The following is a 27,244-nucleotide window of genomic DNA, read 5'->3' on the forward strand; positions in this document are numbered from 1 at the left end:
CACATAAAGAAGTGATAGACTGAATTTTTTAAAAAATGAATGATGTAGCTGTTTCTACTTTTATTCTACCTCCACAAAGCAAACTTAAGAATTCATTTACAGTGTGTTCTACGGATTTTATACCAAAAAACAAACAAATGAACAAACAAATTGATACCAGAAAATAGTGTGTGAGGGCCTACTATCCAATAATAATGCTATCAGTATACTGTTACCTGGACATTCACTATGGTGGCTTATTTTCTTTATGTTAACATAGTATTATCTGATAGAAAGCAAGGCTTCTAAGAAATGTAATGCACTCATCTGTTAATCAGACAGCCACATCTTAGTGTGCACCAGAGTGCTGCCTGTGTTCCAGAATTTTTTTTTTTTCCAAGACAGTCTCACTCTGTCACCTAGGCTGGAGTGCAGTGGTGTCATCTCAGCTCACTGCAACCTCCGCCTCTCAGGTTCACACCATTCTCCTGTCTCAGCCTCCAAAGTAGCTGGAATTGAAGGCATGCACCACTACACCCTGCTAATTTTTGTATTTTTAGTAGAGACAGGGTTTCACCATATTGGCCAGGCTGTTCTCAAACTTCTGACCTCAGGTGATCTGTGCACCTCAGCCTCCCAAAGTGCTGGGATTACAGGCATGAGCCACTGCACCCAGCCAGAATTCTTATATTTTAGATAGCATCCTGTATAGAGAGCTATAGCATTAAGTGCTGAGCACTGCTTAGAATGAAGGTCCAGCAAATTAGGAGTGCAAAAGTGCAAGGGATGGATGAGGATGATGAGAGTGGATCCTAAATATTTCTGTATTTAATAGCATCTCAAAATGATTAAGATTAAGCTAAAATACATAATTTCCCCTACAAAACTGTTCTTCCTTCATTCTTCTATCCTTCTTAAGTGGCACTACCAGTTACTCACCAAGTTACTCAAGCCAAAAAATCTGTGAGTCCACCTAGATTCCTCTCCTTCAGGCTCCACATCAAATTCTACAGCACATCCTGTTGTTTGACACCATCTCCATATAATATCTGAGATCCATAAACATTTGTTGAGTCAATCAGTGAGTTCATTTTGGTCTGACTTAGGCTGTGCCTACACGATGCTAACATACTTAGAAGCAAAGTAAGAAACACAATCAATCACCCAGATATTTTATGCATGGAAGATTAAACCTTGAGACACTTGAGAATGTGTAAATAACTTGATTTCCTACTGAGTAACCTGAAAACATATCAACAGAGATATGCAAACTTAGATTGTCAAGTTCTCAGAGACTGAGTCTGTGTAAGACTTATTCTTCTTAGTCAATTCTAAGTAGAGCACAGTTCATACATTGAGTATTAACTGTAACTTACTGAGTGTCTGCCATGTGCCAGGCACTTTACTCAAATGTTCTTGAGAGCAGTAAACAAGACACAGCTCCTGCCCTCATGCAGCTTACATTCAGGTGTTTACTTTGTATGATGAAGCAGTTGGAGAAAATAAACACAGTAATAAAAGTAAATAAGTTAATATACAATTATTTGGTTTACTAGAGACTTTATAATTACCCAAGAATTTTGTTAAAATGAAATCCATTAAGAGTTGTTTTATTTGTCTTTAATATGTATCTTCTATGTACCAGGTACTGTCCTTGGTGCTAAACATACAGAAAGAAATGAAGTACCATTCTGCCTTCTAGATGTTCACAAATAAGGGAAATTGTATGTACATAAATGAACATTTTACAGTCAATAAAAAGAGAAATACACATCCAGGATTAACTAGGTTGAGAAGTCATCTCTTCCTCTTCCTATTTGAATATGAAGAAAAGATTATGGATAACATTAACTATAAACTAATGGATATCTGCCAATCAAAATTGTGGATTAGCATGAGAACCTAATAATCATTTTGCTAATAATAATGATTTACATGTATTAAGTGTTCATACACAGTATCAAGTGTTGTTCATATATTATATAACTTGATTCTCATTTATGTTCTATGAGGTAGGTATTATTATCTCCAGCTTACATATGAGGAAACTAAATCTAAAAGAACTTAAGTAATATGCTGACACTAAACTTACACAATCTTTAAGTGGCTGACTGGGATTACAAAGATAATTCAAGCATTTTCCCCACAGTAGGGTCACCTGAGATGGTCTTCAAAGAAGTAATTTTAGACATTCAGAGATTGAAAGGAAAGGCATTCCAGGTATAGCAAATAGTTTTACTTCTAACTACAATTGTGTGTGGGCCTGGCCCAGAAGAATGGAAGACAAATCTTTGGTAATCAGTGCTGAAATCAAAACCACATATATTTATTTACCTATATGATTATAAGCCCTTTTTCAACAAAGAAGAGAAATACACACATGATTTTAGATAGATTTTGATAGATATTATAGTTTTTATTGAAATTGGCTTTGGATTTCCAATTCTTGTCCTAGGTTTACCCAAAGCCAAGACTGAAAAGAAATGACATTGAGGTAAGAAGGAGTAAACACTCTGAAAAAGAATTAACCAGAAAACAATGGGTAATACATTTGGTGAGGAAACACAAAGGAAGCTCCACTTTGCCAAAGAGACTTAAAAGTAAAAATACATTCCCACAAGGCATAGCAAGAAATTGACAAGATTTTACTCAAGATTATGAAATAGCTCATAACCACAATATCAACACTGAGAAATACATTGTTGAATCATCTGCCCCTCTCTTAGGAAAAAACAAACAAACTAGGCTTGGTACATCAGGAAGAAAATCCACAAATAATTGAGAAGAATTCAGACAGACCACTTATGGCTGAGGCAAAACTCATTGACCATATACAGAAAATCATGACACATGCACAAAATTTCAGTATCTTAAAAGATTAAAGATTTTCACATGGGAATGGAGTGTTCTATAGTTAATTACTCACACATTTAGAGTTTCTACGTCATAACATTCTTATAGTTGGGTGAGACCCATTTTCATAGGTAATCTGATCAACAATTTTGGCCAAAACTCAGATGATTATTTTCTCTTCAAAGAGACCATTACCACATCTTCCAAGAAGGAGTTGCCCAACATCTCAGAAACGAATACAGATTAAGTTGCAGACACCTTCCAAACATCCATGCAAATCATGGAATTCAGTCTTGGTTCCCTAAAATGTGAGTTTTCATCCTCTGAAAACGTAACAGACAAAAATCTTCTGTTCACATACATAATACCTTGCTCTCTCCTACCCAAGGGAAGAGGGCCAACTTACCTGATGGGTGAGCCTGGCAGACAAATAGGAACATGTCTAGCTCAGCAGCTTTTTCCCTCCTATTGTGAAATCTACCTATTCCTGGAACTAGTGAATTTGGTTGTGGACTTTACACCAGAATGTAAGAACTCATGGGTTACGGCTCATCTGCTAGAGTATTTTGTTTCTGTGATTACAATATTGGAGTTTTTGTACTAAATTTAAGGTGCTGCTTCTCCTTGTCTTCTCTGCAGAACTCAACTCCTTCTACTGGGTTAACTCTATGTCTAGAATTAAGGAGGTAACAATGAAAGGCTCCATCTTCTTCATGAATCCAAGGAGCATTCTATGACTTAGTTTTACCAATTATAGAGCTAACATTTATAAATCTCTATCTCTGTGACTCTTGTATCTTTTTATTAATTTGTTCCAAACACAAAATGAGCAGTCAGAACCATAAATAATTATCACTCCCCTAACCCCTAAAATAGTTATCCAATGCAAAGATTCATAGATAAGCCTAGCAACTTTAAAAATCAGGCAATAGGAAATAAGTGCCCCTTGGGTTTTGCCACTTATTCTGGACTCTTATTTTGGTGCCACCTCTTAAAATCACAGTAATCTCAAGCAAAGACTCATTCCCCTATAGTTTTTTTCCTCATCTCTACAAGTGGGATAATAATAGTCCCTACATCAGAAGTTATCACGGAGCTTAGTTGAGCTAAGTACAGTGGCTGACACATAATACATACTGTAAATCTGTTATTAATATTAAGAAAATGTGTTTCTGTTACCTGAACAAACAAAAATTCATCATTAGTCTCGGGACTGAAAGAGGTAAAGAACAGGTACAGAAGCATATTGAAGAAAAACAAGAGTCAATTTCTAAAATTGAACTCAATAATTCACATATAGACCATTAAGAGGACTACATTCACATCAGAAGAAATGTATTTATTTTCAAAGAAAATTTGAGTTATTTTAGACCCATTGATCTAAGCACAGTCTAATAGTAAATCAAAAGACTTCATTAAATAAAACAAATGGAATTTATTAATTCATCATATAATTATTGTGTCTCTCTAAAGTACCAGTTACTATTTTAGTTGCTGAGGATACAGCTGTGAACAATATGACAAATATGAGTGTAAACACACACAAAGTTAGTTGCTTGTTAATGAGCTATTCCCAGTATAATACAATATGCTTTATCTAATGTCATTCTTATCCATCAGACTCTAAAATTGCCTCTAGCTTATAACAAAAATTTGTTTATACAGATCTGTTCCTGCCCCTCCACTACCGCCAAGGAAACACCTTCCAAGGCCGTGTATTTTTCCTAGCAGTTATTTAATGGTTACAACTAACTGGGGCATATCACTAAAACTACTGTGCATATATGGATTTTTTTTTTTTTTTGCTTACTTCAGACATGCAGCCCTTTTATTATTCCAGCAAAACTTTTATTATAATTAGCATGACTAATTAAATTTCAAGAAACAGTAGGCTTTCTTTTTCAAGTTCCTAAGATGACAGCATCCTACATCCACTGAGGAAAGAATCATCAGAAGCCAAATGCCGCTACCCAAATTGCCTTGCTCTGGCATAATTATTCCAGCTGTGAGTTTTTTAAAAAAAAGGACTTTAAAGGGGAATAGACATAAGGAAGCTCCTGGGCCTATTATCTGGAGACATAAATATCTTAATCTTAATATCTGTTTTGTGTAACAAACTATTCTAATACTTAGTCATTAACACAAAATAGTATTATTGTCTCCCATAGTTGTGAGATTGATCTCATCTGGACCACTTGTGCAGTTGCAGTCAGGGGTAACCTGAGGCTGCAATAATCAGAAGTCTTACCTGAGTTAGACATCCAGCCATTCACTTAACTGGAAATTAAGGCTGGCTATTGGCTGGCAGCTCACCTGAGGATGCAGACTAGCTTGCCAACACATGGTTTCTCCATTTGACTTGCACTTCTCATAAACCAGTGGCTTGGTTCCCATGGCAAGCATTCCAAGTGATCCAGAAAGAAGATACAAGACTTCTTAGGATATAACCTTGCAAGTCTCGAAAGTCACTTCTGTGGCATTATATTGGTTAACAAAGTTGCTAATTTCATTCCAGTTTCAAGAGTACAGGAGAAGTACTATGTGCGAATAGAGGAGAAAAAAAAAATAATGGTGGCCATCTCTAGACATTATCTACCACAGCCATGCTCTGGTCATTACAATTCATATCTAAATATGTAAATCACACTTACTTTACTCCCAAGACCTCCAAGACTTCATCAACTCAAAGTCGAGGATGATGTCATCTAAATCAGATTCGAGTTTAGGTGAGACTCATGAGTGTAGCTTCTTGGTTTCAGCAACTTGAATACAGTTCCTCTCAAAATCTGTGAACTAAAGAGACAAATTATTTCCTATGTATCTATCTAATGGTGATAAGATAAATACAATAAACATATTCATTCAAATTCAGTGGTGGGAGGGGTGTTGAAAGCACATAGAAGTCACTACGTCATAGCAATTCTGAAATCCAGCTAGGCATATATCACCATTTCTTTGATGATGATGCAGTCCTGCTGCCTGGGACTTTGTGATTGTTGACGTTTTACTCTGTCAGCCTTCCTTTTTTTAAACAAATACCTTGTGTTTTCAGTTGAATAGGTTTTACAGCTTTCTTCTTATCCAAGAAAAGTTTGGAGTCCTGAGAGCTCTTTTCATTTTGAATTGTCATTGTCCTTTTAAGTTCAATCCAATAGAACTTCAACAATATGGTTCTCTTACAAAGTGTGTGGATCTCCTATGAATCCTCTAATTTATTTCAACAGACAAAAGTTATACCCACAAATCTCTTTGAAACTTTACCCTCTCCAAACTGGGTTGAGAATTAGGTTGTTGAGGGTAAATGCCCTTTATGATGTGTCTAATTGAAGAGGGTCTCCGAAGCATGCCCTTAAAACTTTCTGAAGTCTAAGTAAAAGATCTTGCAACTATGCCCACAAGTTAATCTTTGCTTTCGAGTCATTTCTTATTTTAAGAACCTTTTACTCTGTGAAAAGGCTGGGAATAGAAACAGTTGTATTTTAAAACCCATAAAGCCATGGTTCGTTTATACTTTCCCTAAATTCTACTTGAAAACCAAACAGTTCCTTTTTTTAGTTCATTTCTCTCTAGCTTTACCTTATCATATGTGCCTGAAAGCAACCAGTAATACCTTCAATAGTCTGTCTGAAAATCACCTTAACAAAATTCACCAGTTCATTAAGTATGTTTCTATTTTCCATGTTACTTTAGAGGACAGTGTTGCCACACTTTCTGCTACACCATAATGCAGTCCTTTCTTCTCAATTTTCTAATAACAAGTTCTTTGCTGTCTTGAAACCTTCACTTATGGTCTCCTCAAGGCTCTCCAAGCTTCTTCCAGCCACCTGGTTCCAAAGCTAATGCCTGTATGACTTAGGTTTCTGTTACAGCAGTATCCTGTTTTCAGTATAGCTTCTGTTGTGGCTAACAATTAACACATAATAAATGTCTCATAACTTAGTAACTTAAAATATACGACTGTCTCTCATGGTTCTGTCAGTTGAATGGCCTCAGTTGGGCAGAAGCTGCAAGGATGCTTATGACTTTGGACTTAGAAATCCAAGTATTAATTCCTTCTCACCTGATTGCCCAACAAAGTCACTAAAAACAGCACAGGTCTGGAACAGTGGCTCATACCTCTAATCCCAACCCTAGGAGGCCAAGGTGGGAGGATTGCTTCAGTCCAGGAGTTCCAGACAAGCCTGGGCAACATAGGAAGACCCTGTCCCTACAAAAAATAAATTTAAACAAAATAGCCAAGCATGGTGACACACACCTATAGTCCTAGCTACGCTGGAGGCTGAGGCAGGAGGATCATTCGACCCCAGGAGTTTGAACTTGGAGCAAGACCTTGTCAGGTAAAAAGAAAAACAAGCCCAGATTCAAAGGGAGAAACTAGGTCCCACCTCTTAAGATAAGAAGCAGAACATACATACAGATAGAGAAGAGACTGATGACAACTGTATTTGTGGATCATCTACAACAAAATTCCTTTATTATAAACATATTTTATAGTATAACAAATGGAACATAGAAACTAACTGTGGAATTTTTAAAACTACTACAATCAAATCATATTTATTATATTGTTTTAATCTGTTTCCCCAAGCTCTATTATTTTCCTTCCCTTGCTTACTCATTGTTTTACAAATGCTATTTTGTAATACTCCTAACCAGATCATTAGACAATAGAAGGTAGAAATTTGTCTTATAGTGTTTTGTATCTCTGGCACCTAGCAACCCTCTAGATGTAGTCATTCTTCAAAATGTACTCAGTAATTGCATGTTCAAGCAATAATTAAAATTTCCTAGTTTTATATATAATGTTATAAAACATTTTAAGGTACATTAGATCATATATATATATAATATATATAATGATTGATATCCATAGCAACAACCTGCAGCTCCCAATTCTTTTGCCAAATAGAGATGAAAAATCTAGTATTGGAGGATATTGGAGCAGCAATGGAACTTAGGCTTGTCCTGAGCCCTATTACTGCTCATAGCGCTGTCTTCTTCCCCAATTTCTTCTAGTTGATTTCACTCCCTAAAGTTGGTTACATACATTGCTTTGTGACATGATACTCTAAACTTGTGAAAGCTATAAAGCACAATCAGAATAAGAAAACAAGCACAGTCCTTTTTCAAAGAGTGACCATTGCCCATTTCCCTCAGCAATATAAAACCAGGAGTTATCATAGGGAAATTGCTTCTTAGGGATCCCTTCCACAACAAAAAATGAATATTAAGTTTCTCCTTTAAATTTTTATGTATATATGACTGTATCCACACAATCCCCCACTGGTGTTTTTAAAAGATCAGCTCTATATGAGTCAATACAACAGGGACAGAAGAAGGCATGCCATTTTCAAAGCTGAACTATCAAAGTAATTGCACAATTGCTTTTGCATCAGCCCAATATTAGAGTTCACCATCACCTCTCTGCCCAGTTTCCTGTCACTAGATGACTGTTCTATGCCTTATTAACAGCAGCTTCTGTACAGCACCATGGTATTCTTAATCTTTGCTAATTATTTTCTGCAAGATATTGTCCCGTTTTCAATTTTTTCCTTGTCAGCCACAACCAGTGCAGGGGTGGAAATGATTGATAGGCTTCTTTGGAAGCAGAATGAAGTAAGCAAAGCTGTAACTAGATGATCTTCCTAGTGGAAAAGATAGCTCCTCACCAGAACAAAGATGGTTTTTCAATGTAAATACTTTTTCTGCCATTTGTATAACTTATTAAACACATGGTGATAGAAGTCTGGAAATTCATTATCATTTACCCAATCACATGTTGGTGCTAAAGATAACACATGCCTCTTCTTCTAAGTTCCAGGTATTTCTACATTTCCTTAGGCCCCAAGTTTGTAATGCTTCTCCTTGATGCTCTTTACAATCTTAGAATGTATCTAGATAGATAGACAGGTAGATGATAGATAGAGATAGATAGATAGATAGATAGATAGATATACATACATACACTTGTGTGTACATGTGTATATGTGTGTGTGTGTTCATGTGTGTGTGTGTGCTTGAGAGAGACAGTGGGATATATACATATTTTTTCTAGGACTTCAAGGGACCACAGCCTTCTATTTGTGATATTAATAATATTAAGCTGTACATAAGTGAAAAGGTCTTTGACCTTTAAGTAATAGAAAATCCAATTTGAACTGGCATAAACATCCTGAAAAAGCATTAGCTCACAGAACTGGAAGTCCCAAAGTTAGATGACTTGTTTTGCAAACTTAACACAAAGGCTCTGCCAACTTCCGTGTGTAGTCTTTATTGTCAAGCTGATAAAATGTCCTCAGCTGTTCCAGACCTCACATTCTGACAACATCCATGTAAAGGAAGGTCATTTCTTCCTGTAACTCCTCCTTTAAGAGCAAATAAACTTCTTGAAAGCTCCAGCTACCTTTCTCATAAGTCTTACTGGCTTGAATGGGGTTATGGGTCCATCCTAAACGTATCCCAAGGAATGTATTCAGGCAACCCAAGGAATGTCATGTGATAATTGGCTTTGCCCTGCATTCCTGAACCAGTCATTGGAAACAGAAGATGAGATTATCCTAAGATCACTCAGATTCGCCTATAAAGCTGGGCAAGGGTTGGCTTCTCCTCAGACATGAGAACTGAAATCAAACCAACATTTTATGATGGAGAAGAAAGGAGAATAAAGTCAACATAAGTAACAAGTCTACCAGAGCTTGATTTGGCTAAAAACTGATTTGCAATGGATTTCATAAAAACATTCATTCAATCACAGAAACAGTGGACATATGTTTATTTTCTCATGAAAAATGGTTGGACCCCAGCCAAGTAGGTCTGTACTGGAGACAGTTTCAGACTTGATCAGGAAGCTAGTTTATTGAAGCTTTAAATAAAGGGTGGATGGGGGCCAGGGAGGGCAGAAGAGAGAAGGAAAGGGAGGAACCCCAAAGGCAAGACCAAAGAAGTCAAAGACCAGGGGGGAAAAAAATCAAAAATTTTTTTAATTAGATATATCCAGAAATGAAATGGCAGAGTGAAACATAGCTGGCAGTGAAAACAAACTATCCAGGATTACATCCCCTCATAGGACTGGGATGTCTTCCTACAGCTTGTTCCTTCTTGGTCCTTGCTTTTAATGTATGTGAAATTCAAGGTAGGTCAGACAGTTTCGCTGTGAGCAACTCCTCCTATTCCTCCTCACCCTGTCCATTTCAGGACCCAAGGTAGAATACAGAGCACTAGGCTTCCTTGGGGTCCACAATGTGCCTAACTGAATTCAGCTCCAGATAATGAGACTCATTATACAATAATTAAAATTCACTACTAAGCAGCTTTTTGGCTAAGACATTGAAATACAAATACATTAATACCTTCATTCATACCAAGCCTTTACTAGATATCTGCCATATGTAAGATGCTCTGCTGGGCACTAGCGATCACGTGGCAGTCACAGGAGTGTGCTCTTCAGGTTCTCCTCAAGAGAGAACCTGGTGTCAGGACTGGAGTGAGTGGACAGTGTCTAACTACTGTGCTCTCTGATCCACTGTGGTGTTCATGCTGAGGACATGCTGTCACTGAGCTGCCCCCAACCAGTGACCAAGTACAGCAGGGGTACCATAGTCAAGCCATTCCCACCCAGTGTGGGACTCCTCTAGCTGGTGATCTTTTCTCTGGAGCTTGCCATCAGCCTGGCTGAGACTTTCTCAAAGGCACCTTGTAGCATGAGAATCTTTCTACTCAATCTCCCTTCCTTTCCTCTCTCCCCTCACAGGAGTCAGACCTGCCTCACAGTCAGAGGCTCTCTCCAACAACTCTGGCTGCTTCTCCTCTTTATCCTTCACAGGTGTTTCTAACTCTATATTGGTGTCTATTTCCCAGAGGATCTGAACTGACACAGATCATAAGAGGTGTTAAGATGTGCTCTTCAAGCCCTTAGCATCTATAGATGTTAAATCATAAGAGCTTGAAGAACCTTGATGTTATTTAGCTCAATCTCCTTATTTATTCAGCATCTTTTCTACAGCATTGTCAAAAATGTAAGCAGCAACTGTTTGAGCACTTCTGAGGACTGGAAGTTCCACAATCAGTAGGACAGTCCACTCTGTGCCTGCGCAACTTAGCTTCCCCACTCGTTAAACTGCCTCCTTGTTACTTCTCCCCACCGTGATTAGTTTTGTCCCCTAGGACCACTCATAGTGGGCTTATGTTTTCTTCACATAGTGACCATGAAGGGCAGATGCCTACTTAACCTTCAAATGCAATATACTTGGTTCTTCCCACTGTTATCCACTTGATATGATTGGCAGAGTCATAATCATTATGCTTGTTCTTCTTTTGACACACCCAATTTCTCTATGCCTCTCTGAAAGTGTATCACCCACAGCTGCAAATAATCATCGTTTGTGTATTCTGCAAAATCCACTGTTACTCTAAGTACCACAAGCGCAGATAGCAAATCCCTGCTCTTTACCACATAGTTAATTCATGATAGAAACTCAATGTATGTTTATTGAATGAAGGAGCTTATTGAGCAGTTTATTGAGCAGAAGTAATTGAAAACGATACAATGCAGGTTCTTTTTGTTTAGTCAAGATGAACCCTCCACATTCTGTCTGAAAGTAAACTGTCTTCATGGTAGGAGACTTTCTATCTCCTACTTGGCTGAAGGGTACAATAATCTGAAGAAATTCCTATCCTTCTAATTAAAGAGACAGAAAAAATAAAGGCAAGATATTAGAATCATTGAGGGCAAGCAAGCCTGATTACTAGTAAATATACCTCAGAAAATATTCTGAAATCCTACCAGTTTTGAGAATCATTATTCCCTCTGAGTGTAGACTGAGTAGAATATGTAATTAAAAACGAAAAATATTTGATCTTAACTTCTCTGGATGTTTTCAGGACATTTCATTTCTATTTCTTTCTGGGAAAACAATAATCAGAGCATCATTTATCTTGTTCACCAGGACACTTTTATATTGTTAAGAGTGAATTATATGGGGGGATTTTTATGCCATCTTTTGCACATGCACAATATACTTATACAGTATTCTATGGTAAGCTACACCAGACGACATGACTAGGTTGTTAAGTGGAAGAGTAAATAGGGAATTTTTTTTTCCATGAGGTACAGGGTGAGCCTAAAGTTAGTTTAATTAGCATTCTTTTTATTCTTTTATTTTAGATTTGGGGTATATATGCAGGTTCATTGTATAGGTAAATTGAATGTTACAGGGGTTTAGTGTTCAGATTATTTTGCCACCTATGTAATAAGCATAGTACCCAATAAGTAGTTTTTTGATCCTCACCCTACTCCCTCCCTCCGCTCTCAAGTAGGCCCCAGTGTCTGTTGTTCCCCTCTTGGTGTCTATGAGTTCTCATCATTTAGCTCCCACTTATAAGGGAGAATATGTGGTATTTGGTTTTCTGTTCCTGTGTTAATTTGCTTAGGATAATGCCTCCAGCTCCATCCATGTTGCTGCAAATAATATGATCTCATTCGTTTTTATGACTATGTAGCATTCCATGGTGCATGTGTACCACATTTTCTTTATCCACTCTACCATTGATGGGCATTTAGGCTGATTCCATGTCTTTGCTATTGTGAATAGTGCTGCGATGAATCTATGCACGCATGAGTCTTTATGGTAGAACAATTTATATGCCTTTAGGTACATACACAATAATAGGACTGCTAGGTCAAATGGTAATTCTGCTTTGAGTTTTCTGAGAAATCACCAAACTCTTTTTCCACAGTGACTGAAGTAATTTTTACATTCCCACCAGCAGTGTATAAGCATTCCCTTTTCTCTGCAACCTCTCCAGCATCTGGTATTTTTTGACTTTTTAATAATAGCCATCCTGACTGGTGTGAGATGATATGTTTTTGTGGTTTTGATTTGCATTTCTCTAATAATTAGTCACATTGAGCATTTTTGCATATGCTTATTGTCTTCATGTATGTGTTTATTTGAAAAGTGCCTGTTCATGTCCTTTACCCTCTTTTGAATGGGGTTGTGTGTTTCTTGCTTGTTGGCTTGTTTCAGTTTCTTATAGATTCTGGATATTAAACCTTTGTCAGATGCATAGTTTGCAAATATTTTCTCCCATTCTGTAGGTTGTCTGTTTACTCTGTATTTACTCTGTTGAGTAAACAGACAACCTACAGAATAGGAGAAAATATCTAGTTTCTTTTGCTCTGGAGAAACTTGCCAGTTTAATTAGGTCCCATTTGTCAATTTTTGTTTTTGTTGCAATTGCTTTTCACATCTTTGTCATAAAATCTTTGACAAGTCCTATGTCCAGAATGGTATTTCCTAGGTTATCTTCCAGGATTTGTATAGTTTTAGGTTTTACATGTAAGTCTTTCATTCATCTTGAGTTTATTTTTTATTTTATTTATTTATTTATTTATTTATTTATTTTTTGAGACAGAGTCTTGCTCTGCCACCCAGGCTGGACTGCACTGGCCGGATCTCAGCTCACTGCAAGCTCCGCCTCCCGGGTTCACGCCATTCTCCTGCCTCAGCCTCCCGAGTAGCTGGGACTACAGGCGCCCACCACCTTGCCAGAGTTTATTTTTGTATATAGTGTAAGGAAGGGGTCCAGTTTCAATCATTTGCATATGGCTAGCCAGTTATCCCAGCACTATTTATTGAATGTGGAGTTCTTTACCCATTGCTTGTTTTTGTCAACTTAGTTGAAGATTATATTATTGTAGATGAGCAATTCGAGTTTTCTATTCTGTTCCATTGGCCTGTGTATCTGTTTTTGTACCAGTACTTTGCTGTTTGGATTACTGAAGCCCTGTAGCATTGTGTGAAGCTGAGTAATGTGATGCCTCCAGCTTTGTTATTTTTGCTTAGGGTTGCCTTGGCTATGTGAGCTTGTATTTGGTTCTATATAAATTTTTAAATATTTTTTCTAATTCTGTGAAGAATGTCATTGGTAATTTGGTAGCAATAGCATTGAATCAGTAAATTGCTTTGGGCAGTATGGCCATTTTAACAATATTGATTCTTCCCATCCATGAGCATGGAATGTTTTTCCATTTGTTTGTGTCATCTCTGATTTCTTTGAGCAGTGTTTTGTAATTGTTGTTGTAGTGATCTTTCACGTCTCTGGTTAGCTGTATTCCTAGGGATTTTATTCTTTATGTGGCAGTTGTGAATGAGATTGTGTTCTTGATTTGGCTCTAAGCTTGGATGTTGTTGGTGTATAGGAATTCTACTGATTTTTGTACGTTGATTTTGTATCATGAGACTTTGCTGAAGTTATTTATCAGAACAAGGAGCTTTTGGGCCAATATTATGGGGGTTTTCTATGTATAGGATCATGTCATCTGCAAACAGATAGTTTGACTTCTCTCTTCCTATTTTGATGGCTTTTCTTTCTTTCTTTTGCTTGATTGCTCTGTCTAGAACCTCTAGTAGTTGTTGAATAGAAGTGGTAAGAGAGAGCATCCTTGTCTTGCTCTGGTTTTCAAGAGGAATACTTCCAGCTTTTTCCCATTCAGTACGATGTTGGCTGTGGGTTTGTCATAGATGGCTTTTATTATTTTAAAGTATGATCCTTCATTGTCTAGTTTGTTGAGGGTTTTTAATATGAAGGAATGTTGAATTTTATCGAAAGTCTTTTCTGCATCTTTTAAGATGATCATGTGGTTTTTGTTTTCAGTTCTGTTTATGTGATGAATCACATTTGTTGATTTGCATATGTTGAACCAATCTTGCATCCTGGAGATAAAGCCTACTTTATCATGGTGGATTAGCATTTTGATAATGCTGCTGGATTCAGTTTGCTAGTATTTTGTTGAGAATTTTTGTGCCTATGTTCATTGATGATATTGGCTTGAAGATCTATTTTTTGTTGTGTTTGTGCCAGGTTTTTGGTATCAGGATGATGATGGTCTCATAGAATGAGTTAGGAGGGAGTCCCTCCTCCTCTTTTTTTTTTTTTTTTTTGGAATAGTTTCAGTAGGAATGGTATCAGCTCTTCTCTACATCTGGCAGAATGTAGCTGTGAATTCATCAGGTCATGGACTTTTTCTTGTTGGTAGGCTTTTTATTAATGATTCAATTTTAGAGCTCCTTATTGGTCTGTTCAGGTATTCAATTTATTCCTGGTTCAATCTTCAGAGGTTATGGTAACTCCAAAACCAAAGTACCTTCTTACCTGCAAACAACCACACTAGGTCCCCAGCAGTGGTTCTTAATCAGGCTGAAATGATTGAAATAAAAGAAATAGAATTCAGAATGTGAAAGGAAGGAAGATAACCGAGATTCAGGAGACAGTTGAAACCCAATCTAAGGATTCTAAGAAATACAATAAAATGACAAGGAGATGAAAGGCAAAGAACCAAACTGATCAAATAGAGCTGAAAAACTTACTTCAAGAATTTCAGAACACAGTCACAAGTGTCAACTGCAGAATCAACCACGCTGAGGAAAGGGTCTCAGAACCTAAAGAGTGACTCTCCAAAATAACTCAATCTGACAAAAATTTTTTAAAAAGTAATACATAAACAAAATCTCCAAGAAATATGGGATTATGTAAAGAGGCCAAATCTAATTAATATTCTCTGTAATGCATTTTAGTATCTTCTGAGGGGCATAAGCTAAACTTTCCAATGGCCATAGAAGACTAAAAGTATATATGCAGTAAACCACCCCAATAAAAATAAGACTGCAATTGCAGCGATTCAGTGCAGGCCCTTTCCCCAAGTGAACAGCTACTCAGCCCAAATGGCTAAAAATACAAATTGTTGGAAAGTGTTGAAAGAAGGAAACCTTTATTTTCTTATGCTCCTATTTTGTTACAAATGAAAGTATACTCAAATAAACCTTTTGATTCCTCTATCCATCTATTTTTCCATCTCTTCAGTGTAACAGAAGCAATCAATGTGATTTCTGAGACTCTAACCACCTTGATACTGGTGAGCAAAGTTTCTCTAACTCAAGTGCAAAGCAACTCCCAACCCCTGTCTTTGGTTCTGCATGACTCCTTAGATCTTTACGAAGTCCAGAGGTGATGATACTTCCAGAATCCAGGTAGTAAAAGCACAGGACTATTGTGTCTATATCTGTGACACTCATGGGCCTGGTTTTCTGCAATTCAGTAAGGAAAAAGAATAGGATGTCCTATAATATCATCCACATTCTTCAACAGAGCTTACCACGGTCATAAATTTGGAAGTCTTTTGGCACTGACTGGCCATTAATTAAAATAACATTTTGACCACTATTGCTGCAAGTCCTTTTTATGCATACTTTATTAGCTAGAACCTGGAGGGCCAGAAACCTGAATTACTTATTTTAATAAGTTAATTGACTCAATAAGTGACAATATTCATTCCCTCGCTGTTTTGGAAATAGAAAATTTAGAATAACATTTCCTAAACTGTGGCACACAAAATACTATTAATAATTCCAAAAGAGAGCAATATGTGCTGTTTTTAAAAATAAAATTTATAGTCAAATATGTTTGGGAAATAAGAGTTAAAGTTAAGCGGGTTTTTTTTTTTCTATAGCTTTTGATATCTAAAGCCCACTACAAATATCCAAGATAGAGGTGCAGTTTGTAATAGTTCCCATAATTATTTGCTCATGAAACTTGTTTGTTTTAAGCAGAGAATATTGAAGAGAGACCCTCACAGAATTTTCCTTACTTTGGAAAATTCTGATTTGGAGTATTTCTACAGAGCGAGCACCATTTCTTAAATAAAAAATTTAAAAATTAAATTTAAAAAAACTCAGTAAGAACCTACTATATGCTGGGCGTTGTATGTGACAATGAAAAAAAATTGAAATAAGAGAAAGTATCTGCTTTCTAAGAGCTTATGTCCTCATGAAGAGGTAAGACCCAGAGAAGGCAAGGCAGAAAACCAATCAAGGGTTTAATGCATCAGACCTGATATGAAAAGTAGCTCTGAGTTAAGGCTGTAGGAGAAAAAGAGGAGTAGCATGGGAGGAATTTATAAGAATCAAAAGATGTTTCTGGAATGTATATTCCATGCAAGACAATGTGTTAGATATATGACATATTACATTTCATATAAAAGTTCAAAAAGAACCTTACCAGAATGTGAATATCCTTTAAACAGACTTCTCTTGAAGTGACTGCAGATTAAATTGGTAGGATAAAGGAAAAGAATAAAATCAGAAATACAATGTTACGGGATAGTCAAGGCTGATCCCAATGTTTGCAGCAAGAGCGGCATTGCTGTGAATTTTAGTTTTAGCTAAAATCCACAGCAGTGAGGAGCTCATCATACCTCACAGATGAACATGATTCATACAGTGGAAGTATGGAAAGATAAAGTTGTAAAGCCACAAAGAGGGAGCTTTACTGCCAACTTCGAAGCTAGGCAGAAGGGACATTTAATTGGGAGAGATTTTTTAAAAATAAAGATGAAAGCATTTTGAACCAAGAAGTATTTGAGACATCTTCTACAAAAATAAATTAATTCCACATTACAAAAAGTGATTTTTGGAACTGCCAGCCAGAGAAATCAGGCAAGAAAGAGAAATAAAAAATATCCAAATAGGAAAAGAAGACGTAAAACAACCTCTCTTCACTGATTGTATAATTCTATACCTAGAAAACCATTAAGACCCAACCAAAAGGCTCCTGGAACTGATAAATGACTTCAGTGAAGTTTCAGGTTACAAAATCAGTGTCTAAAAATTAGCAGCATTTCTATACACCAATAACATTCAAGTTGAGAGCTAAATCAAGAATACAATCCCATTTACAATAGCAACAGACACACACACACACACACAAATACCTAGAAGTATATGAAAGCAAGGAGGTGAAAGATCTCTACAAGTAGAACTACAAAACATTGCAGAAAGAAATCATAGATGACACAAACAGAAAAACATTACATGACGTTTTGGGATTGGAAGGATCAATATTTATTAACATGGCCATGCTACCCAAAGTGATTTACAGATTCAATGGTATTACTATAGATCTACTAATGTCATTTTTCGCAGAACTAGAAAAACTATCCTGACATTCATACGGAACCAAAAAAGAGCCCAAATAGCCAAAGCAAGTCTAAGCAAAAAGCAAAGCTAGCAGTATCACATTACCCAACTTCAAACTACACTACAAGGCTATGGTAAGCAAAACAACATGGTACAAAATCAGACACATAGATCAATGTAACAGAATAGAATAAAGAAACTAGAAATAAAGCCACACACCTACAGCCATCTGATCTTCAACAAAATAAGCAATAGGGAAAGGACTTCCTATTCAATAAATGCTGCTGGGATAACTGGACAGCCACATGCAGAAGAACGAAATTGGACCCCTTCTTTTCACCATAAACAAAAATAAACTCAAGATGGATTAAATATTTAAATGTAAGACCTCAGACTACAAGAATCCTGGAAGAAACCCTAGGAAACAACATTCTGGACATCAACCTTGGAAAAGAACGTATGACTAAGTCCTCAAAATCAATTGAGACAAAAACAAAAATTGACAAATTGGACCTAATTAAACTATGGAGCTTCTGCACAGGAAAAGAAACTATCAACAGAGTAAACAGACGACCTACAGAATGGGAGAAAATGTTCACAAACTATGCATTTGACAAAGGTCTAATATCCAGAATTGATAAGGAACTTAAACAAATTAACAAGCAAAAAACAACCCCATTTAAAAAAAAATGGGCAAAAGACATGAACAGACATTTATCAAAGGAAGACATACAAGCAGCCAACAAACATATGAAAACATGGTCAACATCATTAATCACTAGAGAAATGCAAATCAAAACCACAATGAGATACCATCTCACACCAGTCAGAATGGCTATTACTATAAAGACAAAAAACAATGGATGCTGGTGAGATTGAAGAGAAAAGGGAATGCTTCATCACTGATGATGGGAATGTAAATTAGTTCAGCCACTGTGGAAAGCAGTTTGGAGGTTTCTCAAAAACCTTAGAACTACCATTTGACCCAGCAATCGCATTACTGGATATATATCCAAAAGAAAATAAATCATTCTATCAAAAAGACACATGCATGCGTATGTTTATTTCTGCACTATTCACAATAGCAAAGACATGGAATCAACCTAAATGCTCATCAATGAAAGACTGCATAAAGAAAATGCAGTACCCATACACCATGGAATACTATGCAGCTGTAAAAAGGAATGAAACCATGTCCTCTGCAGGAACATGGATGCAGCTGGAGACTGTTATCTTAGGCAAACAGAAAACCAAATACCAAATATTCTCACTTATAAGTGAAAACATGGGAGCTAAACATTCGATACTCATGGACACAAAAACAATAGATACTAGGGACTAGAGGAAGGATGGAGAGAGGCAAGGGTTGAAAAACTAACTATTGGGTACTATGCTCAGTACCTCAGTGACCGGATCATTCATACCCCAAACCTCAGCATCACACAATATAACAGGTAACAAACCTGCCCATATACCCATGAATCTAAAATAAAAGTTGAAAAGTGTCTTTTAAAACAAAATTATCCCATAGAAGTAGCAAAAACTGTAGAAGGCATTCATGGGCACAGAGCATTTCATTGAGACCTCTGCAGCCCTGAGAGTTGTACACCCAAGGCATTCACTGTGCATGGGTTTGTGCAGTAGCGATTCAGATGCAAATAATTAGGTGAGTACAAATATGTTGCAGAACTTAGATAAGGTAGAAATTTGGAAAGATTGAACTTTTAAGTGACTGCAGGTGAAGAGAAAGAAAACTCTGCAATTAATGTATCGTCAGCTCCAAAACAAAAGTGCCCAGTCTTGCATAAATCTCATCATGAACACAAATGGGGCAACCTAAGAAATGGAGTTATAGACATAGACTAAGGAAATGAAAAGGAAGGGGACCCAAACTAGATGTGTGACCAATGCTCCCAGCAAAGGGCTTCAGCCAAAAAGAAGTACAGTTGGCCCTCCATATCCAAGCTTCTGCAATGACAGTTTCAACCAACTGTGGATTGAAAATGTTTGGGGAAAAAAATAATAGAACAACACAAAGTAATATTAATTTTTAAAAATACAGTATAATGACTATTTACATAGTATTGTATTAGATATTATAAGTAATCTCCAGATGATTTAAAGTATATGGGAGGATTCACATAGGTTTTATGCAAATATGATGCCATTTTATATAAGGGACTTATGTACCCATAAATTTTGGTATTGGGGACATCCAGGAATCAATCCCCTGTGGATACTGTGGGATGATTGTAAGGGCTTCCACAGGCCTCAGGAAATAGAGCAGGAAGTACCATAGCTATCTTTCATTCAAGGGTTACAATAAGACACACATACACCCTATTGAAAGTAAATTCAAGATTTTACAACAGATGCACTTCAGACTGATCCAAACTAGATTTACACAGTTGATTGCAACTGCCAAGGACAATCATTCTATCGACATGACTGTGTCCATTCTGGAAGTGCTTCAAGTTTGTCCATCTTTCCTCTTCCCCAGTAAATGTTTTTATGTGGAATGCTTAATTTTTCTTCTTTACTTTTCAGGCAACAAACCCCATCTTTGGTAAATTAACACATGACAATTTTCCAACTTCAGCATTTCTTTATAGGGTCTATGCAGGAAGAGAAGCAGAACGAATTTATCTCCCTTCTTCTTACAGCCTTGTCTCATGGTTCTGATCCAAATTCATTCCTCCCTTCCACAACTCCCTTTGCAATAAGTGTATATATACCACAAATTGTTACTCCTTTGTATGCGGTAAATCAGATTGTTCTCCACTGCTCAAAACCTTCCCATGGCTTCCTTCTCATGCTAAATAAAAACAAAAGGAAAAACTATCTGAATTCCCTACTATAGCATTATAGACCCATAGGAATGCCCTCTCTGACCTCAGTCTTCCCTGGCCTGCCCTGGCTTCCTCCACTCCAGTCTCCCGGGCCTCCTTGCCCTCCCTTCAGCCAGGTTGCTCCCCTTAGCCTTTGTACTTAATATTTCCTGCCTGGCACACTCTGCCTCATCTCCCAGATAGATTTAAGCTCATTCTCACCTCATTTGGGCTCCTTTCAAAGGTCACCTTATCAGAGAGCCCTTCCTTGACTGCTGTATGTAAATAACTGCTACTTGAATCCCATCCTTACCACTTGATATAATGTGTATTTATTTGTGTGTTTATTGTGTCTCTCTGCCCAGGGATCAGAGTGTTTATGCATAATGCCATGGCTGTTCAATTAAAGGGGTTGCATTAATAGATTGAAAGGTCTCTTAATTATTTGTTCTCTGTATATCTTACCTGACTCACTTATGCAATCCCCCTAAAACACATGCAAAGCAACCTGCCTGCCCCTTTCATCTACCCCCACATGGGGACAGGCCACTGGAAGTTAGTCTGCCACAGGCATTATTCAAAAATCCCACCAGAGGGCTCCTGTGCTATGCTCATCTCCATGACCAGACCCTCTCTCTTATCCCAGACAGCAAAGAGCCTCATGCTGGCGCATCCGCTTGCCCAAGAACTCCCCTCACCTTACCTATCCCTGCATGAGTAATATACCTTTGAAATGCTTGTGGTTACTGACTCTGGTGTGGTGTGTACTGACATGCAATACCTGAAATGGGATGGAAGGGTAGCCCTGACGAGAGGCCAGGTAAGTCTGTAACACCCTGCCACTATCACAGGGCACCTCCAGGTAGAGGGAGACAGAAGACTCCATCCTCATCACCCTGATTCAAAGTGCTTCTCTTGGAAACTTGCTGAATCTGAACTCAATCTGGCTTTCAACCCTCTCAACTGCTAACCTTATTACGCATCCTACTATTTTCCTCTTAGTGTCTCCCTGGGATGCGATATTAGGTCTTATTGATTCCTCTCAGGGAAAGTCTCACTTTCCGTCTGATTCTGCTGCCACTGACCACATGTCAGTAGAGGTGACAAGTAAACTGATACCCAAGACTTGTCTCCAAATCTTGGGTGCCGATTTACTCAACATCCCAGGAGCACCTCTTTGCTCTGAAGGGAGCTCTGCCATGGGGAGAAAATGAGAATCTATGTTTCCATAAACAATAAATATTTTCATCTTTAAAGACTCACAAAATCAAATACCTGTAGGAGTCAGACAGGTATCCTCAGTGTGAGAAGTGGCCGGGTATAACACAAGAGATTGTTGAGACTGCCACTGTGCAGTGCAGACCTTGCCTAGGGTCTTTCTAATTCAATCATATTTAACCTTGTTCTGTGCTGGTCAAACAAAAGAGGATTCAGCTCAAGGGCTACTAGATTAGAACCCCTGAGATAGAGTTAATGAAAGGTATTAGAATTAGATGGGACAAAAAAACCATCTGGACCAAGGTAGTGTTTTTCAACCTTGGTCACACATAATCACCCAGACACTTTAAAAAGTATTGATGCCAGGATCCTGTCCCTAGAGATGCTGATATAATTACTCAGGTTTACCCAGGGCATCAGATACTTTGAAGGATTGCTAAATGATTCTAATGTACAGCCAAGTAAGCACTACTTCTTTCAGGAGTCCATTTGAATACAACTTACCATGCTTCTGGTAACACAGGTAAAGTCTATCCATCCAATCCTTCTTTCCAAAGTAGTCAATATTTTATTTAATAACAGACATCACAAACTTAGAAGAAAAGCCAGTTGCTTATAAAAGAAACATAAACAGTAAATATTTAGGGGACTAGAGATTTCAGAGAAATACAGGGCCTTATTAAAGTTTTAGCATAACAGCCATTTCCTAACCCAAAGTTTTCCCAACAGAACCTTAGTAGAACGAAATGCTTTAAGCACATAGTGTACACCCTCATTGCATGTCCAGAAGAACTGGTATTATTTCAGGAAGAACAACTCATCTCTAAGGGCTTGAGCAACATTTCTGGAATATCTTAAGATGAAAAGAAACCATGTTTTCTTTGGAAGACTTGAGGGCATACATACCAGGAGGTTCATTTCATTTCAAACCCATGGATTTACCCACAGATGTTGTAAGCATCAACCCCCTCACCATCTTGTGGTGAGAGTGATGGAACTGAAATCCTACAACATAAGGAAACTGTGCTTCTTTACTAGAGTCATTGGATGGGAGACTGGATGAAGTCAGTTTTGAATGAGTTCACTTCTTTTTGGTTTACCCATGAACCACATTCTTTGAAAACAAAACAAAACAAAACAGAACATGGTTTGTAGAAATGTCGTCCATAAATCATTCGGGACTTCTACATTTTTTAAAATTGCTACATTGAGATTCCTGGATGCCTTAACTGTGGATCGCAGTGCCTTCTCAATCAAGCTAACCTCATCTAGAAGCATGGAGTTCATAAAGCTTGATGAGCCTGCAGCTCTCCTTGGAAGGAAATGCAGTCTAAGAGAACGGTATCTTGTGTTGCTTATAATGATAGGAATCACCACCCTGCCTGTATCCACACAGTGCAGTGATCATTAAAACTCTTGTTGTTTCGAATAAAGTGAAACAGAATGTCCCGTTGTGCTCTGTGAGAAGTTCTCAAAATAAGGAATTACAGTAAAATACATTTAAGAAAGGTGCGCAACCTGTCTCCCTCTCATAGATTCACAAAGCTCATTAGGATAGTAAAGGCTCAGGGTAGTGGGGGAGGGGAAACGGGTTTCAAAAAAAGAATACAGAATTCCTTTCTTTTTAAAAAAAATTTCATCAAGCATTATTCCATGGAATTACCATTTAGGGGTGTCCATTTTTAAAAAACATTTGTGTTTAGTGCAGAACATTGTACTCCACAGCAGAAAGCCAAGGATCTGGTCCCTTATTTGGCATGAGCACCTGTGTGACTGTGAGGAAACCACTTAAGTTCTCCGTTTTCAGTTTGCAAAACTATAAAAGGAAGAATTTTGGCTCAAAATTCTAACCTGGAACTTGGAGATTTCTGGATTCCAATAATTTATCTACCACTCAATATTAATTCAGATCCACAATCCCTTATTCACAATTTCAAAATACGAAAAGGCTCTGGAAATTGAAAGGTTTTTGTAATTACTTAGTGACTAAATCTGGCCTGAACTTATGTAAGCCTATTTATATTTTCTGTTTTTGGTTTTTTTTTTTCCACTTACAACAATCATTCATCTATTGGGTTGCAAACTGCCAAAGTGTTTGATTATAGGGTGCCCTCGACCCTGCTGTAGCTGTTATGTAAAATAGTATTTGCTTCATATTACTGTTCTAAAATCTGAAAAATTCTGAATTCAAAAACCTATCTCTCCCTTAGGGTTTCAGATAAGAGACCATGGATCTATTGGAATACTCTGATCATCCTTATGTATCCGGCATTGTTCTAAATGCTTTAAAAATATTAACTCATCATTCTCCATCACTATACGAAGTAGAAACTATTATTCCTAATTTCATATATGAACACTGAGAAACAAAAAAGATGAGTAACTTACTTAGAATAACATAGATAATGATGGAGCCAGTTTTCTAACACAGGCAGTCTGTCCTACAGCCTGGCTTTTGACCACTGTGTTGGTACTTCCGAAGTTACGAGTCTTATATAAAGGCCTTTGGTTTCCTCATGTGTAATATGGTATTAACAACCACCTTTCAGGGAAAACTTATAGCCAACTCTCAATGGCCTTTGCAAAGGAGAATCCACTTTGAACATTCAGTAACTTTGATACAGTATTTTCTCAGTTATGTACAGGAGTGCAAGGGGCGACACAGGTGTCTGAAAGAAGATCCTACATGAAGCTGGTTACTCCTTTGCATCTAAAGCATTCCCACTCTCCTGTGTAATTTAGACACCAACATTAAAATAGTGTTATGCCCAGAGGCACATTACAAATTACCTAAAAGCACATTGCAACATGCCATTTAAAATTTAAATGAAACACTATAATCTCCAATCCAAGCAGTTTAATATCAGGAACTGTGAAGTTTGGGAGCTGATGCATAATGAAGGAATTGAGGGTCCTTTTACCAGCAGCTGTTCTAGCAGGGCACCCCATGATAAACACCTAAAACTCAGGCATATGAGCCGCCTGCCCAAACTGGGGTAACAGCTGGACAAGCCACCAGGGAAGTGGAAAGGCAATAAACCAAATAAGCTTGATTTATTTTTATATCTCCCCAGGGCTCTGTATATTTTAGGGTTCATATTTTGCCTTCCAGGTGCATTTGGCTAACATCTTTGAGTCTAATCTTTGAATCCACTCTGGTCTTACCTTCTTCCTTATTTCCATGCTACCTTTACCTCCAGTCTGTTTAGCATTACCCTCCTGACCTTAGGCTGATTGTCTTCAATTAAGCCTAAGGATTTCCTCTTCCTGGACCAAAGTCAGGTTACAGAGCAGGAATAATAAAAGACTGAATGGAACCGTAGTATCATAGCCAGAGCCCCAGTGTCAACCTTTTGAAAACAACCTGACCGCAGATACCCTATTCTGCTGGGAGATTCAGCACAGCAGCATTGCAGTCCACCAGTGTCAGAGAATTGGCATCTGTGCCAAGGAATGTTTTCTCTAGGAATCTGGTTTCTCATTAAAAGAATTGGGCAGAGGGAATCAAGAAGAAAAAAAATGGTAAGTTAAATCAAAATATGATATGAGTTCATAAAAAAAAATCAACTGTGATTAATCATACTACAAGGTGATTTAATATGTTTGGAAGAAATTCAGAGCCAGTGAATTCACCAGCACTTTCAACAAATATGTGCCCTAAAAAATAATTAAGGCACAGCACATAAGTTAGGAATGTTTCTTAAGAGGCTCCATGATATTCACCTTAATCGGTATAAAATGCACATGTATACAGAATAAAGAAATAATTATAATTAGAGTCACTTATAGTCATTTAAAGTAGAATCTTATCTATATTTTAGTACAAAAACAAGCATGGTAAAACATCTGTGCTTTACCAAAGGCAATGAAAGGCTAAGAAGGCAATATTTTAAACAAGGCACATTTGGATTTTTTGTATAACACTCTCAACTATCTCATCAGTAAAAATCTTCAGAACACTCCTGGGAAATAGGTAAACAATACAGAATAGTTTCTACTCCAAAGTCAAATCCTATCCTTGTAATCATAACTCTCTTTCCTCCCCCACCTCCATAATCAAATAGCCATGGAAAGCCTGAGGATGGGGAGTTGAGAGCAGGAAGGAATGATGGCAGACAGCAGCAACCTTTAGACCTGTATATAAGTATGATAATTATGGGCAGCTTTTCCTCATTTGCTCATCAATATCTTTTTTTTTTTTTTTTTTTTTTTTGAAGAAGTCTTGCTCTGTCACCCAGCCTGGAGTGCAATGCCACGATCTCGGCTCGCTGCAACCTCCGCCTTCTGGTTTCAAGTGATTCTCCTGCCTCAGCCTCCCTAGTAACTGAGATTACAGGTGCACACCACCACACATGGCTAATTTTTATATTTTTAGTAGAGACAGGGTTTCGACATATTGGCCAGACTGGTCTTGAACCCCTGATCTCAGGTGATCCGCCTGCTTCAGCCTCCCAAAGTGCTGGGATTACAGGCATGAGCCCCCGCACCCGGCCTGCTTATGAACATTTTATACGCAGATCTTTCCCCATTCTTTCATTCATTCCAACACATTAGGTTACCTACTACCTTCATGCCCTTACCCTTTGCTGCTCATCTCAGCATCATCCTAGTCCTAACACCACATATGTAAATAAACTGAAAATGTAACCAATTTCTTTGTTGCCAAATAAGCATATATTTAGCCTCAACTATGATTGATTCTGCCCATCCTGTACAGTTCCTGTAATAAACCAGGATTTCCCAAGCAATATGGCCCTAGACTGCAGTACCTTGCCACTACTATGGTGTCAACACACTCATCTGTGGCATTCCTGCAGGTTGTGTCTGTTTGACTGCTTTGTGCCTACTTACCTGATGCATTGGCCTTCTCTGCTTCGGCCCTACTTTGTCAACCCTCTTTCTTAACTGCTGGACAGGCAGCCTAATTTTGAACGTATTATGCTGACCTAGACCCTGGCACCTCTTCAGGAGACAACTTCCAATCTGCACCTTCACAGGATGAGAGGCACTCTATCCCCATGCCAGTCCTGCCCTCTGCACTACTATCAAGCAAGCTTTTCCTCACCAAGGCACTGTCCAACAAAGGAAAGAGACTGGGTACAAATGTTGAATCTTACAGCTGTAAGAGATACTCTTTGCAATGGACCAAACTTCAGTTCACGATAAAGATGCTTGGTATCATATAGTTCACACCTAACCACTAGTCTAGAGTCAGGGAAACATATCTTTACCAATCCGTTTGCCCTCACTTATATGGTAGGAATTCTGTATTTGCATTTGTCTCTTCTTCCACTTTCTCCTGACTTCTAGCCCACACATTCAGACGGTTTAACTGCAATATTGGTAGAGTTTGTTTAGATTTTACTCAAGAGTTGAAACCTGCACTTGTCTAAC

At 37.7% G+C, this 27,244-nt stretch overlaps 1 long non-coding RNA gene across 1 annotated transcript in view; it reads right to left on the bottom strand.

The window, feature by feature from the left end:
• Positions 1-2,925: 2,925 nt before the first annotated feature.
• The window catches only part of LOC112629736, a 36,919-nt gene continuing 12,600 nt past the window's right edge, over positions 2,926-27,244 (bottom strand). The window contains exons 2-3 of the long non-coding RNA XR_003120748.1: positions 5,429-5,625; positions 2,926-3,133 (exon numbers count right to left, since the gene is read on the bottom strand). This is a non-coding gene — a long non-coding RNA (uncharacterized LOC112629736). The remainder of the gene's footprint in view (positions 3,134-5,428; positions 5,626-27,244) is intronic.

Source organism: Theropithecus gelada, chromosome 8 (genome assembly GCF_003255815.1).
Source record: "Theropithecus gelada isolate Dixy chromosome 8, Tgel_1.0, whole genome shotgun sequence".
NCBI lineage: Eukaryota > Metazoa > Chordata > Mammalia > Primates > Cercopithecidae > Theropithecus > Theropithecus gelada.